The following is a 19,845-nucleotide window of genomic DNA, read 5'->3' on the forward strand; positions in this document are numbered from 1 at the left end:
ACAATAGGAAATATTTATAGCCTATATATAGATAGATAGATAGATAGATATTTATTTATTTATTTATTTATTTATTTATTTATTTATTTATTTATTTATTTATTTATTTATACTACGGGGCCCGTTGAATGCTTGAATCTGATTGGCTGATGAACGTTCTAAGATGTGCAATTATTTTCAGGGAAACGCATGGCGAACGTAGTTCCAGGCAGCTCTTGACCGCATTACATGACCATATCACTTCGCCAAATGATTTCTGTTATTTCAAAGGTCTTACAACAGCAAAATAACCAAAACCCACAACCACACTGGCCAAACAATCAAATATAGTAAACAAAAGGATAAAAACGACAGATCATGTCCATGTTTTTGCCACAAAATTACGCTTTATTATGTACTGAAAGCACATACACATCTCTCCCGCTCTCTCTCCCTCACAGACCGCACATACAGAACAGTTTGCACACACACACTAACATACATCACGCTAATGTTGTTAGTGCTACTCTGAAGACTTTATCAGTAAAAACTACATGACTTCTCACAAGCGAGGTAACAACAACGGCGCTGTTCGTGAACAAAAGGAACTAGTTTCACTATAACTAGACATTGCTGCCGAACACTATTGAGAGACGCACAGAGGTAATCTCTCTCTCTCTCTCTCTCTCTCTCTCTCTCTCATAACTTACTTATTAACTGTATTAACTGCATTAATCTGCTATCAACGGCTCAAGCCTCCGTTACTAGGTTTAAAATGATGTTTTGGAATTAGCAACGGAGGCGTTGGATGAGATGCGGAAGAAATAATCCTACTCACAATAGCGATTTAAGTAGAAAAGCCGGACGAATGCCTTGAAATATATCATCTGATGGATGTCTTGAGGTGTGGCAACCGTAGTATAAGCGAAATAATTGACTTCGGTCCGTTGAATTATTAGAAAAATAATGCACACCCGAGGTGTAACGGCAACGACGCGAAGCGGAGTAGGCTATAATAATTCAACGGCCAGTCGTCAATTATTCCTTACTTAAATAGGTTATTGTTGTACCATACTGATATTAAAATGCACATAAAATATTTTCCATTTGTTGTTATTAACAACATAAAGTGAATTAAGCATTACATTATGTCAAGGTTTCCCAAACTGGGGCTTTTGAAGGAACTGCAGGGGTGTGTGAAAAGCTAATAATTAAGTCTTAAAAATGTTACATTAAAATAAATAATTTTAAAATAACTTCAGTCTAAATAAAACACTTACTAAAAATGAAATAGGTTGTTTACCTGCATGTCATGTAGTCATCTTAGAAAGGAAAATTTAAAAAAAATTAAAAGAATTTGGGAGAATTAATAAATTATGAATAATTTATTACTATTATGTGAATATATGTAATCAAGTAATCAATGAAAAGTAATTATTATTATTAAATATATTTTATTCTGTATGTGTTTGAAAACTGCAAGAGATTGGCCTGTTACAAGTTTTAATGCAAGACTGACACATCATATTTGTTAAAACATGATTAAAAATTATTAATAAAGTATTACATAAGTAATAAATACATTTAAAAATATGTGTGTGTGCGTTCTCATGTGTCCGTTTTTGATTAATGTTTTTGATATTACCAACACAATCATAACTATTTTATGTTTCACTGAATTGGTGGCTAATTTGTATGAATTCAGATGTCATTCATATATTTTCATAAAATAATGGCCCACCTTCATGCTTATTTAAAAAACAAAAATACTTTGCAAAATACTTTTCTCACCAAATCATGTTGATATTACTACTTATTTCATACCTTTATTATACATTAAGTTGACTTCAACAATGCTAAATTTAAGAAGCTAAACTTAAAATAAATTGCCCCATGTCTCCATGCATGGAAAACATCCACAGAAAGAAGCAAATTTAACACATAGTCATTTTAAAAATAAATCTCATTAGGAATTTCTACCCTTAAGTAAAAGCAACAGGACTAAAGAGTAGAGGGGGAAAAAATGGCCAGCTACGGGGAATCTGACAGAGAGCTGACAGCAGCAAGCCAAGAGACTAGATGCTTCAGCACAAATCCAAGGCACAATGGACTGGCAATTTAATGAAATAATGAAAAATTAATAGAAGTCGCTTCAGGTTATCATGCCTGAGCTCTAGCGGTGAGTTTCCAGAACGGCTGTACCTGACTACAGGGGGAAAAGCGAGACGATAAGCAAAATTAAACTAATAGAGCCGCTCTGCTGTGAGCAGAAACCTGCTGCTGTTTTCTTACCGCTGCATTAATTAGTCTGACCTTCTACTCATTACTGCCAGTGTGTTTCAGCTAAAGCAGCATTAAAGAGCCCCTCGGCAAGTGCGCATAATATAACTTGCCACCTACTTGCAAATGGGGGAAGGGCATTTTAACCAAAACAACAAGTTATGGCACATTAAAGATTGCAGAAATAAGAGACGAAAACATTCATTTCTGTCAACATAAAATGGTCTCTTAACAAAAGACCCGTATCACAGTATTTATACAAAATTTAGCTTTACAATCTTGCATATATTGGGCGTAGATCCTCATAATTAAGATGCTCACCAGATGTTCTCAGAGCAGATCGTCCAGCATCAGCGCACACAGACAGCTTATCAATAAGTTGACCAATGAACCCATCATTGAGCCTATAAACTCCTCAGTGAAATCACTGTGAATTGAAAATTATGTCAAATATGACATCATAACCAATGAATGCTTCACGAGAGGGATCGGCTCGGTTAAAAGAGAAATGTATTTCTTGCTGATTTGAAGCCTAGGATGTTGCTTGCCAACATGATCTCATTAGTAGTTAGAGGTATTTGTAATATGCAAAGCCTGGTTTTAGCACACATACACTTTCATGAACTGAAATGTACATTATCAACTTATTGCAAGCATATGAATAAAGCATTTTTGTGTAGGAACAGAGACGTGTAAAAGATTAATACATTGATTTGACTGTATCTTCAACTATATCTACTATGTATTTACTACTGTTAATCTTCAATTAACATAACACTACAATATCAAAAAGATTTTAAAAAAATGGGGTCAGTGAGATTTTATTAATGTTTTTGAAAAAAAGGCTGTTTTTTTTAAATCCAGAATATAGTACAAAATATAATATTGTGAAATATTATTAAAATGTTATCATTTAAAAATAAGATTTTTCTATGTTAATATATATTTTAAATTGCAATTTATTCCTTTAATGGCAAAGATAAATTTTTCAGTCTTCAATGTCAAATGATCCTACAGAAATCACTTTAATATGCTGATCTGGTGCTCGAAAAGTATTTCTTATTATTATCAATATTGATAACAGTTGTGCTGCTTAATATTTTTGTAAGTGATTTTTTTTTTTTTTTTCAGGATTCTTTGATGAATAGAAAGTTCAAAAGAACAATATTTAGTTGAAAAATAACTTTTGGTCAGTCACTTTTGATCAAATTAATGTCCTTGCTGAATTAAAGTATTATTTTCTTTTTTTTTAACCCCACACTTTTAAAGAGAACATATATACAAATGTTTATGCATACACGTATATTAGAAAATATTTGTAGAGATTTTAACTTTTTTTTAATTATGCAAATACTTTCACATTTTAGATGCTGTCAATACAAAATTGTAAAATATTGTGTATTTCAGAGTATATGAAAATGTATGTGTAAGTTTTACATTTTCTACCTATAAATACTAATGAGATCAGGCTGTTTTTTTTGCAACTTTTATCAATAAGACAATGGAAAGATTGCTGAACGATAGAGAGGGTGGTTCAGGAAATAAAACAACACACAAGCGCCACAACGCACACGCCACCCACCTTAGTCGAGACATTGTTTTCAAAGATTGCTATTGATTATTGCAGGGTGAAACCACCAGTTTGTCAGGCTGATTTAATAAAGATGTGAGCGTTCAGCACTCTCTAAACACTCTTGAAGTGTAAAATATTATGTTTGAGTTCAATCAGATTTTTATCAAACACAAACTACAGCGGGATTGACGCATTTCCTGTTTATACTGAAAACCACAAATTAGCAGACAGAAGAGCAGGACACCGACGGCATAAAAAACAGCACGAAAGATCTGTCGAAACCTATTATAACTTCAGAGCATGCACGTTTTATGATGTGTTTTCATATCACACAAACCTGGTGAGGCAGGATGTCTCTCTGCACTGAGAGAATAAGAGCCCGAGTTCACTAATGTCAACAAACCTCGACCGACAACACAGCAGGGATGCAGGAGTCAGCCAGCGAACAGGCCAAACATCATATTACCATACCATAAAGATTAGCCAGAAAGCAGACGGATGTGTTTTCTGTATCCCAGCCTCTGTCATAACAGCGCCCACATGGAGAGATTCAATCACGTCTTATTCTGTTAATGTGAGAGCAGCCAAAGCTGGGCCTGATTACCTCTCCAAACAAATCACCTGAACTCCGCATCCACGGCGGCTGACTTGTGCATGAATTCACTTACATTCTACACCTCGTAAACCTTTCATAGTATATTAGGAGGTAGTCATAACTGTGGCAATCATCCCCCCGGAGGACGCTAACCGCTCCAACTGGAACGAAACGCTTCTGATAACACTAAGTAATTTGACTGGCATTTCTGAGTATGTCCATAGCTGTTCATTACACGGCAGGCAAATGACTTCAAATACGCTTAATCTTCAGCACATTTATGTTCTCTATAATGTAATTTAAATGGAGTGATACACACTCAGTTGCACTTTTTGGATGGGATTAGTTTTCTGCATAATGTTTCAGTTATAATTATTAACAGGACGCCTGTGAGTCAAACAGAATTGGCATCTGTTTGCATGCAGCACAAGAATTATGACAATATTTACATAATTAAATGAGATATTAATACTTGATGTGATCAGACTCTTTTCACTGATTTAATTTTACATTTTAAATTGGAAGGGATGCCACTTGAACCACATATTTATTTTATCCAGAAAGTTGGCTAAATCCATAATTATGCTTTTCACAAGTTATTTTAGTATCATTAATACTATTTTGAATTAGTTTTCATTTGTATATTTTCCCTTTCAATTTGAACGTTTCAGTCATTTTGTTGTGTCTTTATCATTTATGCGTGCACAAAAACACCATGTTTCTGCTTCTACTCAAAATAGGAATTTTCAAATTGATATAATAAATGATCTGTGGGGTATTTTGAGCTGAAACTTTACAGACACATTCTGGGGACACCTGAGACTTATATTACATACTGTAAAAAGGGGCAAAATAGGTGCCCTTTAAAGTTATAGTAAAAGAAGAGAGAAATGATGCCTTGGTAAATAGCTGGAATAATATATATTATTTCATTTCAAGTAACAATTTATAATATATATATATATATATATATATATATATATATATAGTTTTAATTTTAGTTTTAGTTAATGATAATAAACCTGATCCAGACAGGATTCGAGAAAAAAAAAAAAAGTATGTCTGATAGTCTGTGATCTATTTATATATAGAGTGGACATAACATGCACACTGCATGTGCATTGTAAAGATATAATGATGCACAGCAGGAAGAATATAACAGAGATATTTTAAAAATTATTTATTCATGAAATATTGCCTATCCGTAGGGAAAATTTATAGACAAGTGATTAAGATATAAATCTGTTGAACACAGACATTTTAAATGCCATTGCATAATAAGACAAGGACTTGACACAACCAGCCTGAGAAATGAGCTTCCTCATTAGCAAAATAAGAGAGCTGACATGATGAAGTGTTATATTAAAATAATGGTTTTATTGTTCCATTTTTACAACTGGACTGACATTTATCAAAAGGTCACAGACAAAAGTGAAATACTGCGATGTTCAAGGACAGCCAGAGGACGAGGAGAATTCAATAATTGGGCATTAAATGCTTGAAATGTTTTAGTCTCGCCAACAAACCGCAACTGTATAACTACAACAAATGTCACAAAAAGTCTCATATTTTGTCTCCTACGGCCTCTCTGTCGCTCACACGCCAATGCTGGACGACGGTGACGGGCTGTTTGTCATGAAAATCTGTAATGACCAGAGACAGTCAACAGCATTTACGGACCCACAGGCATCCTAACAAGTCTGTGCATTGTTATCATCTGTTTGCCGAACTGACCCAAAGAGCGACTCTGTCAAAAGATAAACCCTAATTACTTTGGCTATCAGTCTTCTTCTGTTTGTCCACATTCTCCTGGGCTTTTCTATTCAATCTAATTGAACAAAAGCACCACATGTAAAGGCCATAAACATGTCCACTGAGAACATGCTCAGGCCTAATGGTGAGCTAAACGGCTCCCTTGTAGCTCATTAAGTGCTTAACAGCCAAAACCAGAATATAACGAGAATAAAGGATGCCTTCAGTCTAAATCGAGAGCGCTTTTAATGTGGAGATGCATCTCTGCTGTAACTCACGGTCCAGTTCAGTTGTATGGCCGAACAATTGCGGTTATGTGAGCTCTAATGGTCCATCCAGAGAAACTATCTAATTCTTGTTGCAAAATGAGGCCAGGCAGATAACAATGATTTTACGTGTTCATTATTTAATTAATAATTCTTGTTCAGTGATATTTCAAGTAATTACATTCTAACAAAGCTATAAGTCGATAAATTAGTGTCTAATTTCTCTCAATCAGCAAAGTATCAATATCCATGCTAAGAAAAAATTCTTAAACGGCCTAAGCAGGTTGGTTGGATTTAAAGGGGTTTTGGGCCCTAGCTGGTTATACTGGAAAACCAGTATACCAGTATATGCATTGAGATATGGCGCCGTTGTGCTTTGGCCGCCCCGAGTTCGAGTCTCGCAGATCTTTCCCGATCCCACCCCCCACTCTCTTCCACTTCACTTCCTGTTCTCTCTGCACTGCAAAATAAAAAAAGAACGAACATAAATACGTCATGTAAAAGCGACAGACTGTACAAGAAATGATGGTTCTCAAATTGCGATACAAAGTACCTCCAAGATGACACAGGATATTGTGTAAAGTGCTATACAAATGAATGTTACTTGAATTTATTTGAATATGTGGCATACCTTTGAAGTTTTGGAACAATGTAAACAAATTTTTTTTTTGAACACATATTTTTTTAAATAAATACTTTTTAAAAAATAAAATAAAAAATAAAAAATTTTAACTATTAATTTTTATTTTTCCATTTTTTTACTCTAATTTCCTATGTATCTATGTTAAATATGCATATTGTATTGCTTATACAGATGTATAAAATGAAACAATCAAGGAACCGATAAGGGTCTTACAAAGGCATTATCTGATTTATCTAAACTGCATGAATATTGATACTAATCAAATCAAAAAGTGGCTTTCACAGTCCTTGCATTCAAAGAGATACCAAATGCTCAATTCTGAAAGAAAGAAAAAAAAATACAAAAATCGTTGGAACTCGGTAGTACTTCGAGCTTCTGATTTGATCCAATTTGCACTGAAAAGAAATTCTATATATTATGATGATCAGAGCTTTACTAATGCTTTTTACGCGCTTTTCTTAATTCACAGAAGCATCCAGCCACACTGCACAGAACAACGTGCCACCGGTGTTTCCTTCCGGAGGGAGTTGGAATGACCATACTGGAACGAGCTAGTTGGTGATAAGCTTTCATTAATGCTGAGCAGTTCAGCAGGGTTTGTCAAGCAGGGGATAAAAAGCGATCAGATGCAATTAGGCATCAGGAGAGCTCCGGTAATTGTATCATTTTTATCGTCAGCATGCTTTATTGCCCCACGTCTCTGAAAAGCAAGAGTCTGCAAATTACTGCATTAGAGCCGGTACTCATCTCATGGCCTGCATACTGCTTGCTTATTAAAGTACTGTCAGTGCAGCCACTCAGCAGGCAGAGTTGATGAATCACCAGCTAATCACCTCCCTTTGCCCTGCTCCTTCATCTCCATACAGACTCCATCTCCTTTCCTAAACAATCCAGCTGTTTCTGTCTTTTCCCCTCAAGCATCCTGTTCTCCACACGATACCGTACAGCATAAAGCGGCAAACAGCTCTACAACATGCGATAAACTGCTGTTTCTCCACAATGACAGCCACTGTTACTATAATGACCTCCAATGCCAAAACTGAAATCTACTCTCTTTAATATTTAAAAAACAAAAACAAAAACAAAATGTACCTATGCGTTTAAGTATTCTGATTGGTTCTGTTGGAAAACAACCCAATATTTAAACCAGTTTACAGTAAATCATGTAGGCAGTTATCGCTCTCTTGTGTGCTATCACAGTCCAATCCAGCAGGTAGCAAAAATGTGCCATTTTTACTTCTTCTGATGTTTTAATGGCAATTGCCAAACCAACTTAAAAGGTTTGTTTATGCCATCTATTGGACTGAAGTGTACTGGGTTACTAAATACTGGGTTGTTGTTCTCCAGAAAGCTTTAAGAAAAATGATCAACAGCATTTATTTCTTTGCTGATAGTCTTGATTGCATTATTAATATCACAATGAAATGTAAGAAGAAACAGTGACTTGGTTCTAACCATTGGTTGTTGACTGAATGTTAAAATGTGGATGTTTCACTCAAAAATAAAAAATTAATAAATTTTGATTAAACATTAAGAGGCTAAAAAAACATGTACATTGATTAACTGTTCACAACAGGAACTATAAATTGCATTTAAAAATAGATAGGGTGAATTTTCATTTCATGTCAACTTTAGGTGATAAAGTGAGCCACTATGTGATGGAATTGTATTAAATTCAGCAAAAAGTATAATCATTAAATTATCTACTTTTGTGTTGTGCAGAGGAAAAAAAAAGAACTATAAATCAACGTGAATAAATGTTAACAGAACTTATATTTTAAGTGAACCATTCCCTTAAAAACATCTACAAAGATCTACTGTTGTGGTAAAATATAAGAAATTAAGACATTCAGAAGACAGGGCTATTTTTAATGGCTGTCAATGGAGAAAAATGCTTGTTTGGAACCAACATCTGGTGTAGTTCCAACATCTGCCAGCAGGGGCAAACAGAGGCAGTGCTAACCAGCCAAATCTTGAGTCCTGGTGACAGCAACTACAATGTCGAGTTACGTTGTATCTTGTGACATATAATACTTCTAATCCAGTCCTAAGGGATCGACCAAATGGTGTCCCCACAAGGGGGCGAGTGCACGAGAAACCCAGTCTGAACGGTGACTCATAACTTTATGAAAATAGGCAGCGGGGAGACCTGGGGAGAGGAAATGAGATTTCCTCAGTCTGTCACCGGATAGACAGGGTCGCTGAGAGGAGAGCGGGGTTATGTTTTATGAGGCTTTCTTTTTCTCCAGCTTTCATCGCTCATGTGTCACTGTTGAAAGAGTTCATAAGAGCTGCGGCTTCTGAGTCTAATGTCCCATATACTGCCCTCCGCTTCCAGTAATCCTTGGGTCATCTGTTCAAATCCAACCAAATGCAGAATCAATCTTGAGTTTGTTTAACGTCTTTTTGAGCGGTATAAACAATGGTACTGAAAGTCCCTTCCTTCTCTCGCTGTTTTGTTTGTGCTGGCACAATTCAGTGCAACAATGTGTTATTCATATCGAGAGATTGAGTAAGTGCACGGGGGAAAGCGAAATTCATCCCCCACAAAAACTGCCTGAATTCCCACCATATAAAACAGAGCTTTCATTTTGATTTCCATCCTGTCAGAGGAAAGAGCTATGGTGTTATTCCTACAGTCGACTTTTCCTTTGGATTTCTGTTTTGGATGAAAAGCAAACTCTTTTTTTTTCTGGTGAAATTAGCTCAACGTGCAATGGCTGCAGGTGCTGGCTCCCGCTGACAATGACAGGCCATTTCATCTTACGCACTCCCGCACGTTCCTTGCAGTGGATGAAAGCATCATTTTCGACGGCCATCCATTTGCTCCAAGCCCTGCATGGTAAGCACACCACTAAAAGGCTCTTGAAAACATGGGAGCAAATCTGAATCAATCTGTTTGTTTACTCTGGGTATGACAAACATGAATTCTCGTTTCCAAGCAGTGGGATATTTTTAAGTGTATTTGTCCTCAACAAATAACAATGTCATGGTTACCTGGAGGGAAGATTTCCCTGAAAACATATTATGAATAACCAAACAAAATTTCAGATGGCAAGTAATTACACTGGCTTGACTATGAAGCCAACATTAATATAAAACTGACCTATACTTTTCAAAATGCCAAATATTTAGACCTGCAATGTCATTCAAATTGTGTCTATACGCTATAATGTCACAGATATGTTTTTACAATCATATAAATAATGAAGTAATCATATAATCCAACCACAACCTATAGCATGTTTACTTAGCTACATAAAAGGTCAAAAATAACATTTAAGAAAATAAATGCATTATTCTTTTTCAACCCACATCTGTTACTATGGAATTAAATAATACATTCATTTTCATTGTCATCTCTGTTGCTTGTTATATAAACACTGATATATGAAATTGGATTGAAAAAGAGCCAGGCTGTTTATACAGTCATATAAAGTGACCGTAAGCTTGCAAACACGCGATTAAGAACATTCTTCACACATTTTATATCTTCATCTTGCATTTGACCTTGTGTGAACATGCCACAGGACAATAAAGCTGTGCATAACAAAATGTAGACATCATTATTCATGTCTGCTTTAATGAATCTACAGTTTATAGTTTGTGCACAGCAATGTCAAACAAAAGAAAAAACTTGATTTGACTTTGATTACTACAGGATCGAGCAAAAATCAACTGCAGCATAAACAGACCTACATCTGCTTTGCTTTGCTAAATACTATATAAATGACAGGCTGAAGTTCCATAAAATCATCAGTCATTAAAAGAAAATGACCAATTATGTGGCCGCGTAGCTTCACGCGCAGACATCAAAGAAACGATTCGTGTGAAAGTTCATCTCTTTCTCATTATTGAGCTGAACCTGTCCTGTGATTTTTCTCATTTCAGCAAATGAATCATTTGTGCAGATGGTTCATGCCAATATTCATCTGCAGAATCTTTCTTCATGAGAACAATGCAAGTCAACAGACCTGAAACATCACTTTCAAAGGTATACATTTGTCATGTAAATTGAAACAAACTGTTTCTGATGGTCTCATAACAGAAGTTATCTTCACCATGCACATATTCTCCATTCAGCAGACGAGTGTCTCATAAATACTCTCATTTGCTTTAAAAATTGACATCTACAGGTTTCCAGTCTTGCATTCATATATTCAAAGAACAACAGAACAATTTTGCTAATAGAAAGACCCATATAGTAGCTATATTCATTTCAATCCTTTGTTTACAACGTCCTTATTTCAGATGAAATACAAATAGCCCGCATTAGCATTTAATCAGTTACTCTGATTCATTCCACAAAATCACTTTATTCAGACAATTTCATTTAATGAACTGATTCAAAACAATGGCCGAATCAACCTCCATCTGAAATATTTACTTAAATGCAGCTTTTCATTGACATTAGGTTCACATTTAATGACATCTAACAACTCAATATATTAAAAACTCAAAAATGTCATTAGATAATACATTTTTTTAATATGTACTGCACTCTCTTCAATATATTTAGCAACTTTTCAAACCAGGCTCGTTGGAAGAACATGCCTGTGGTCATATTTCTTGCACTTATTTGTGCGTTTTATTACGTTGGTTGTTGTATGTAACATGGCAGTTCAGAAATGAAATATCTGGTGAGTGGTGCGCAGATTAATTCCGTTTAAAAATAACATATCACCTACATTAAACCTAACAGATCGTGTTAGCAAAAGCAAATGTGAGATTTGTTTCACGGGACTCGTATCATCAGGTGAGCTACCAAGCAAGTTTACTTTTACCAAGCAAGTCACAAAAGCCAAACATATGGAGTTAGTTATGTGATATAAAAGTCAAAAATGTATTATTTTAATTTAAATAATTTTTTGACATAACAGTATTGTGCAGTGAACCACATGAAAACGGTCTTTATTAACTGATAATCTGCCAAAAATGTATTGGTTTTACTGACACTGCTGTTCATTTCAGCTGGAAACTTGAGTGAACTGTATGCATAGGTACATTTTTGTAAAACTTCTGAGCCTATAGGGTTGCAACTTTTTGTTTTTAACTTGTAGTGTAGCTACAAGTAAACTTTTTTTTTAAAGAGAAGTTTGACTGTAGTTGAACTACTTTAAATTCACCACAGAAATATTCTGACTGACGATAAAAATTAGTATTAAATGTTCTTTTTATATTCCTTCCACGACGAATTGAATCCATAAGCACATGCCGAATTTACATATTGGTACAGTAGCTCTTATTCTTATTCATTGTATTACAACTTCATGATTCAGTCAAATAACCTTCAAATGGTGAATAAACTGGTTTTGTAACATAAATACTGAAATAAACTCAGTGCATATGTAACATTGTAAAATAGGGAATTTTTTTTCACCGTAACTCAAACACTAAAGGCTCAACCGAAAGAAATCAATGAATATAATTTTCATAGTTCCCTGTTAAAATGTTTGTGGTGATGCCAAGCATGGATGTGCAAACAGCCTCTGAGCCTCCATTTGATGGGGAATAATGATGGTGTTAAGCAGCTGCGATTTTGCATAGGCTTGTTTGACTTGAAAACTTCCCAAGGAGTCGAAGGCAGTCATCGAAAGCAGCAGTTGTACGCTCTTCCCCCCTTGGACTGAACGGTAATTACTATTGCAGCCCAAGCCACATCCCAGACAAAACAGAGAGAGGAGGAGGTGAAGAGAGAGGCAGGGAGCTGTAATACAAACTGCTGTCTCTTTACTAATTTCAATTAAACAGTCATCATTAGCATGAGCCACACTCTCCTGTGGATTTCCATTTACTTTGTTTATCTGGAGTCACGCACATAAAGTTACATACGCATTAGTATCAACATTTCATTTTGGCTTTTAACTATAACTCACAGCTAGTCAGTCTTCCAACATAAGCATGATCGTTGCTTTCATTTTCCTCACTATTTGTGCCATATTTTCAGGTCAACAGTCTTATATAAGTCAATGGGCGGCACCTCTTTTTTGTGAGGCAAAAACATGTTACATCTTTCATACTGCAAACTCTAGGGAGGCACAAAATACAAATATCCAAAGTCATTGTGGCCCACTGCGATATGGAGAGCTGCGTGACCAACCTTGATGGTTTGCATATCAAATATTCCCACCTGGACAAATCGTTCTCGCCACTAGCCATTCACCATGTCAATAAAAATACAGTGATCATATGGGTAACATACCATCTTAAAGCTACACTACGCAACTTGTGGTCCTCCAGCGATCTTACGAAAGAACTTTGTATTGGCTGCACTCTGGCATTGCACATATAAATGTGATAGATATGGATACACAACATTTTATCAGAGCAGATGAACAAATAAATATTTCCTGTAGTTTTGCCAACACAAACCTTCAGCTTCACACTGCCCACAACCAGATATTAATGTAATTTCCATCCCAGCAGCTCTCAAATACAGTATAAATCATTCTTATAGGTTTGTTCATATAGGTTCAGCATTTTTACAGTTTTACCGTGTAAGAAAAAAAATGATACTATGCAAAATTAAATAAAAAATATTAAACAATGAATTTTGTTACTGTAAAATTTAACTTGTCACTCTGAAACTTGGGTAACACTTTACAATAAGGTCCCATTAGGTTCTGCATTAACTAACAGTGATCAGTTTGTTACAGTATTTATTAATCTTCAGTTAAAATACAGCTATTCGTTATTAATTTAACTTTTGATTTGTTTTAGCAAATGTTGAAATTAACAAAGTTAATAAGTGATTTAGATTTATTTTTTTTTATTATTAGCTCATGTTAATTAGCCTAATGCATGTTACTTACTGTAAAGTGTTATTGTAAGTAGTATGGAAAATGCTACACACAGATTGTACAAAAAATCCACTATAGTGTGACAGCGTATAGTATATTACAAATTTGAGCAAACTAATCCTTAAAAAAAGATCTCAAAAGACTTTACTGTTCCTTTTCCAGTGATAATTCGCTACAATATTAGGCTGTTTCATTGCACTTTAACAACACTACAAGATTGAATTCTACTACAAGAAACCTAAATGTCCACTAAGAGAACTTCCACAAGCTTCCACATCTTATGTCCACAACATGACCCCCACAGGTCTTATGTTTTCAGTTACCATACATTCCTCAGCCAGAAACATTCTCCACATCAGAGAAACAAATTCAGGTATCGTATACGTCCGAGCTCTGTAGAACTTTTCACAAACAAAATGAAGACAAATGAAATTCCCTTCTGAGCATCCCAGGAGGGGTTTGTAGGGCAGGTGCCCCCCTCACCACCCACTAGAGCCATTACAATGACCTTTACACGGTCATGGAAAGTTCTGGCATAGTCTCAGGATGTTAATAATAACATAATAATTTAAGGCAGATATTCACATCCCTCAGGCCAAAGCGGTCATACATATGCATGCAAAACTAATAGTCCTTGACCTACAGCTCACAGATTGTTTGTTGCTAAAAATCACATCTCGAAGGAAATATTCATAGCTGTCACATGCCAACACATATCTTATTATTGCACAACACTGCTTATGCATAGTTAAAATAAACTAGAGATGTACGCTGTTGCAAAAAGAGCCACTGAACTTGCAACGTAATGAAGAACAAGCTCCATGCCAGCAAGAACAACCGTCTCAACCCTCAAAGGAACTAAGAGGTCGGTGCCTGGTGATAAATGTGGCATAGGTTATTTCTGACGGTAAACACATTAAGATAAAGCAAGCGTGCTGAAGGGCCTTCTGGGTGTCTACCGTGGAGAGTGTGAACTAATTAAACAGCTCTACAGAGCTGTGTTTGGACTGCACTTCCATAACCTGTCAGGGCCGTGTTGTATCACACCACAGGGAGATCAGCAGTTGACTAAAAGAGAATCACCTGAGGGCATTTATCCACATTCAGTAGGCTGGATGACATGGCTGGGCTGGGGTAGGTCAGACCACACACTATCTGTGCCCTAAAAGGACAGAATCCGAACGGAATACAGATGATATCTGGTGACCTGCCTGTGTTTTAATGAAAAAGAATACGTAATTCGCACATTTCAAACCTTTGCAAACCTGCCTGTGCATGTAACCCATCTCTGTGGTGCTGGAATATTAATATTTTGATTAGTCATCTCTGGAAATGTTCCAGACAAGGTTAGTCATTTCATCACAATGACAGAGCACTGATAAAAACCTTAAAGAACTGTTTTTTTCTTTTTCTTGAAATATTTCACGTTTAAATGCAACCATGAAAACCGGAGCATGAACATTAAGACTAAAAAAGTAAAACTCAAATTCCACCCTTGCTATTATAAACATCCTGACTGTTTAAATAGATAAATAGGTGTGCTTGAAGATGACAGCTAATTCAAGTGCAATGTTTTGTTTTCATTGCTCTTTTTGCACACGTTGGGAAGACTCTACAGGTGAATCTAGAGTAAAACCAAATTAATATTCCTATGAAATATAAGCTGTTCCTAAGAAACTCATAATACTCACATTATTACAATAATTTTTATATAACAAAATACTTATATCACACAGGCAAAAATGTTTTTACAGCCGTGCCAATATTCAGAAATCGCAAGTATTATATTTCTTTAATACAACAGGTCAATAAACAAAAAGTTCATATTATAACTTAGATTTTAGACAAAATATTGCCAGTCATTTTGTTTTTGCTGGGTATAGCGAATGAATGAGTATTTTGAGCATATTGTTTGAGTGAATTATTCAACTCACTCACTTTGTTTATTTCTACATGAATCAGTTTTTCAAACAAATCATTTGAATACATGATTCAATGAATCACTCATAAAGACAGTCACATGTTTTGCTTCAGAATGAATCAGTGTTTAAACAAATTAGATGAATGAATGATTTAATGAGTCACTGACAAGGTTCGTTTCTGTATGAATCAGATTTCAAATAAATAGGTTAAATTATTTAATGGCACACTCACTAAAAATCCCACCACTGATGCACAGACTGACAGAAATGTCAAATTTGACCTTTGCTGTCATAAACATCTTGATTTTTCATATTTCCTAAGTTTGTTTGATGACAGCTGATTCAACCACTAGTTTTATATATAATTGCCTGATTGCCATTCAACTCTGATATTTATCCGTATCCAGAAAAAAAAAAAACCAGCACTGCATCTTAAACAGAATATTTAATGTCAATAATTCTATATATATATATACATTTATAGCATCTCATGCATGTTAATTACCCACAGTGATGACTAATATTACTTGTTGCTTGAATACATTTAACATAGTAGACCAAATCAATACCAAGAAGGCCAAATTGTGATGGATGCACTTTGTGCTGACACAGAGCTCTAAACTCAGTGGGATAGAGAGCTAAGAGCTCCCGTAGCTACTGAATTAATAATGAGCATGGGTACTGCTGATTGGCCCCCTCTTTCCCTGCAGGGCAAAAGCAGCCCGTGTCTCTAAAGCCCTGATTGATTAGCTGCTTATTATTAATAGATATGGGTTAAGACTTTGATATGACCGGCCTGTTTGAAAACACACACATCAAATGTGTATAAAAATAGTACAAATATATGCATATCGCAGTATGCATAATCAACTCAGAGTAAACAGAGTAAAGAATAGAGTTCGTGCAGTTTGCCTAGTAGTAAACAACTGTTCAGTGAAGTAGAATTTCTTTGTGTGAGATGAATGAAATTGAGTCTGAAAAGTAGCATGCAGTTTATCAGACTCCATTTCCCTAGTTGACAAGTCTCTGCAGTGCATGCTCTTCAGGATTCAAGGTTGCTAAAGGCTCTAGCCTTAAAGCCCTAATCAATATGTTGGATTTGACTCTTTGAGCTCCACACCTATTTACCATTTAACACAACCTTGAGACACCACAAAAAAGGAGTGAGAGGGAATTTAGGCTCTAGTGCAGCTGTCCAGTCACAGTGCAGGACCCAAGGGAGGACATGAATTGTAATGAGCTAGATAGAGATCGGTATGGATGAAGGCAAATTTTGGTGATATTGTACCCTTCTGATGTTTTATTAACACAAGGAACATTAATAACAATACGTTGAAATAAAAACTAAATTTAAATCAATTTCATTTTTTTCCCTTCAATATATACATTATATACAGTGTGTGTGTGTGTGTGTGTGTGTGTGTGTGTGTGTGTGTATATTCTGCATATATAAATTGAATGAGAAAACTGAAGATTAGAGAGACTGATAATATTAACTGGTGGTGGAAAACCACTATTATTTATATCACTGGTTATATGAATTTGATTGGCTTTTGAATTGAGTTTCTTGTAATAGACATCTCTGGAGTACAAGTATGACAGATTTATTTTCCATCTTCTCTAAAGGGAACATCAAGACACACTAAAGGTAAGTATTTTATATATATATATATATACACCTACACCCACACAGTATAAAAGCAAATGAATATGAGAAAAATCCATGCAATGTCCATGACACATTATTTTTGTAGTAAAGAATAATAAAAAATGTAGACCTGGAAACATCTATATTTGTCCATGTTTACAAAACAGTGCAAGTAATCAGGATGTAAATGTTATATTAAATCATTCTGTAATATCTTTCATAACATAGTTGAGAAACTATGTGCAAATGTTGAGTAGAAGTTTAAATCTCTGTGCCAAAGTGATGAAAAACACTCATTTTGATTAAACACAGCGGATTAATTCATACACTAGCGTGCATACATAAATATGAAATATAAACATCTTTCAACTATATATAATAAGTCGAGAGGGCTGTAAAGAAAATGAGCACAAAACCAATTTGGTTTTAATTTTTGTCATTAGTCTCTTACCTTTATTTTTTTTAGTACCAAAGTCCTGAATTCTCCACATGCAGAGAATTTTTTAAACGGTCATATATTTCTCCAAACACTATAAATGTCATGAGAAAAAAACACTTTAAATTCAAAATGTTTTTTTTTTTTTTTTTCTGGGTCCCAGGAGGATAACATGAACAAATCCAACACAGATGAAATACAAGCAAGTCCAAGACTTATAATGTCAGCTCAGTTCAGATCAACTCATGTTGCTTATAAGGCCAAGCGCTCCACTGCATCTGCAGCAACGCTAAACAAAAGGCTTCGTCAACGCGATACAATAATCTGAAGAAAAACAAGATCTCACTTGTTTAAGATTTAGCCTAACATTTGTTCAGGAAAAATAAACGACAAAGGTACAACACTTTTTTGAGGTTTTACCAAATTCAACACCACACTGAATCAATCACTCTTTGGGTCCCGAGGCCAACGATCAATCACCATTTGTTTCTACGCCCCAATGGATCTATATTAATTCAAAACAGTTGACAGTTAATTATAGTCACACACAGTTCATGATCTCCCCAATAGCCCTTAAATACAGAGGGAAAGGGCTGATGGGAAAACTTAAGATGCCAAGACAAAGAAAACTGCGGACTTGGGTGCAGAAAATATTGTGAACACATCCTTCTAGTATCACTGCTTTATCCATCTGGATTCACTCTGTCAGCTACAATGAGCTCATGCCTGTGTGTGTTTCACCAGCTCAACACTATCCACAGAAAAAACTGCTCTGAGAATGCAGAAAGGACACTTAAGCCTAACATTTACAATCACCTCAGTGTTAACGCAGCCACGGGAATCTGGCCCAATCCCTCTAAAAAAAACACTAGGCTCTCTTCAAAGACTAAAACGGGGTCTATCATATGACTGCACTAAGACAAGACTCTTATAGCTCAAAGATAAGAGTGTCAGAGCAATCAGGAGGGACAGTGGAGCTGCAAAAAAAAACTGATTTCAGCAGATGTGAGTTTCTCTTGCTACTGTCCATTTCCGCATTGAGGAATCTGATTCTAGAGTTCACTGCTGCCAGGCTTGCAGGACAGAGCTCTGCTGTTCTTTTCAGTGAGATTGGCAGTATTGTCTAGCGAACTGCCAAAATGTATAGTGATACACGGTGAGCTGGAGGAAACAGCCCATTGTAAATTTAATTTCCCTTCACTGTATGACTAGCAGTGTGACATTCCATCACCAGCCAAAGCACTGTGAGCTTCAAGGAAACTTGTCTACCCGCAAAAAATAAAGCAGGCAGTAGTTTTTCCTGACATCAGAACTTTTTAAAAAAAGTTACATTTTTCAAACAGCGGAGAGAGTATAGGATCAATGACCCCGTTTTACTTCAAGACTCACCACTGCTCACGGGAAATAGTGTAAAAGTACAATGAATTTCCTGCTGGCAGCAGGAGCACAAGAGTCAGATTTCACTTATTCTCTGGGGTATTACGCCACCTGGTGGTGGAGTGATGCAATGCACTAAAAAGAGCAAATGGTTAGACTAGTTTAAAATATTTCTATTTATGTTCTTTAGTGATTAACTTTGCTCGAGAAATTCAAAATAACTGCTGTAAATTTCTCTTAACCATCATGTTCATATGTAGACATACACATATAGCATTCAGAAATTTGGGGTCGGTAAGATCTTTAATATTTTGCTCACCAAGGATGCATTTATTTGCTCAATATGGTAAAATCAGTTGTGTATTTGATTTTAATATATCTTAATTCGTTCATATTTAATAATTTATTTCCCATAATGGCCAAGTTGAATTTCCAGCAGCCATCACTCTGGTCTTCAGTGTCACATGATCCTTCATTATTACATTATTTGTTGCACAGAAACATACAGCACAGTTGTGTTGCTTCAGATTTGTGGAAACTGATACCATCAGGATTCTGGGATAAAATGTTCAGA

Source organism: Onychostoma macrolepis, chromosome 21 (genome assembly GCF_012432095.1).
Source record: "Onychostoma macrolepis isolate SWU-2019 chromosome 21, ASM1243209v1, whole genome shotgun sequence".
Taxonomy (NCBI): domain Eukaryota; kingdom Metazoa; phylum Chordata; class Actinopteri; order Cypriniformes; family Cyprinidae; genus Onychostoma; species Onychostoma macrolepis.